Source organism: Coturnix japonica, unplaced genomic scaffold (assembly GCF_001577835.2).
Source record: "Coturnix japonica isolate 7356 unplaced genomic scaffold, Coturnix japonica 2.1 chrUnrandom785, whole genome shotgun sequence".
Lineage (NCBI taxonomy): Eukaryota > Metazoa > Chordata > Aves > Galliformes > Phasianidae > Coturnix > Coturnix japonica.
In genome coordinates this window covers 3,632-5,196 of record NW_015440144.1, presented here as the reverse complement: position 1 = coordinate 5,196, position 1,565 = coordinate 3,632, and the positions used below count along the sequence as shown (strand labels likewise).

The 1,565-nt window shown below is 60.7% G+C and overlaps 1 long non-coding RNA gene across 1 annotated transcript in view; it reads left to right on the top strand.

Moving 5' to 3' along the window:
- LOC107307690 overlaps window positions 1-1,483 on the top strand; it is a 9,286-nt gene extending 7,803 nt beyond the window's left edge. Inside the window, exon 6 of the long non-coding RNA XR_001552481.2 lies at window positions 1,357-1,483. This is a non-coding gene — a long non-coding RNA (uncharacterized LOC107307690). The remainder of the gene's footprint in view (window positions 1-1,356) is intronic.
- The last annotated feature ends 82 nt before the right edge of the window (window positions 1,484-1,565 follow it).

Genomic DNA, 1,565 nt, shown 5'->3' with positions numbered 1-1,565 from the left:
CCCATAGGGGACCCTAAATGGGGGGGGGGATCCATAGCCCTATAGGGGACCCCAAATGGGGGGGGGATCCATAGCCCTATAGGGGACCCCAAATGGGGGGGGGGGATCCATAGCCCTATATAACCCCCCCCCACCCCATAGAGGCCATTATATGGGGTGGTCCCTAACCCTATAGGCCCCATAGAGGCCTATATGGGCCCATAGAGCCCTATATGGGGGGGTCCCCGGCCCTATAGGACCCCCCCACCCCATAGAGGCCATTATATGGGGGGGGGTCCCTAGCCCTATATAGCCCCCCCCACCCCATAGTGGCCATTATATGGGGGGTCCACAGCCCTATAGGCCCCATAGAGGCCTATATGGGCCCATAGAGCCCTATATGGGGGGGTCCACGGCCCTATAGGACCCCCCCCCACCCCATAGAGGCCATTATATGGGGGGGTCCCTAACCCTATAGGACCCCCCCCACCCCATGGGGGGGTCCACGGCCCTATATGACCCCCCCCACCCCATAGAGACCATTATATGGGGGGTCCACGGCCCTATAGGACCCCCCCACCCCATAGAGACCATTATATGGGGGGTCCACAGCCCTATAGGCCCCATAGAGGCCTATATGGGGGGGTCCACAGCCCTATAGGCCCCATAGAGGCCTATATGGGGGGGTCCACGGCCCTATAGGACCCCCCCACCCCATAGAGGCCATTATATTTGGGGGGTCCACAGCCCTATAGGCCCCATAGAGGCCTATATGGGGGGGTCCACAGCCCTATAGGCCCCATAGAGCCCTATATGGGGGGGTCCCCGGCCCTATATGACCCCCCCACCCCATAGAGGCCATTATATGGGGGGTCCCTAACCCTATAGGCCCCATAGAGGCCTATATGGGCCCATAGAGCCCTATATGGGGGGGTCCACGGCCCTATAGGACCCCCCCCACCCCATAGAGGCCATTATATGGGGGGTCCACGGCCCTATAGGACCCCCCCACCCCATATAGGTCTCTATATGGGGGGGTCCCTAGCCCTATAGGCCCCATAGAGGCCATTATATGGGGGGGTCCACAGCCCTATAGGCCCCATAGAGGCCTATATGGGCCCATAGAGCCCTATATGGGGGGGTCCACGGCCCTATAAGACCCCCCTGACCCCATAGCAGTCCCTATATGGGACATAGGACTCTTGGCCCTATATAACCCCCCCCACCCCATATAGGTCTCTATATGGGGGGTCCACAGCCCTATAGGCCCCATAGAGCCCTATATGGGGGGGTCCCCAGCCCTATAGGCCCCATAGAGGCCTATATGGGGGGTCCCCAGCCCTATAGGACCCCCCTGACCCCCCCTATAACTTATAGGGTCCATCGGGTGAGTCCGGCCCTATGGGGGAACGGGGTCATCCCGGCCCCCCCGGCCCCCCCGGGGAACAAGGACTGACCGGAGCCACAGGAAAAGAGGGAACCAAGGTGAGGGGGGGGGGACCCTATAGGGATTAATGGGGGACCCTATAGGGATTAATGGGGGACCCTATAAGGATTAATGGGGGACCCTATAACACTTATGGGGT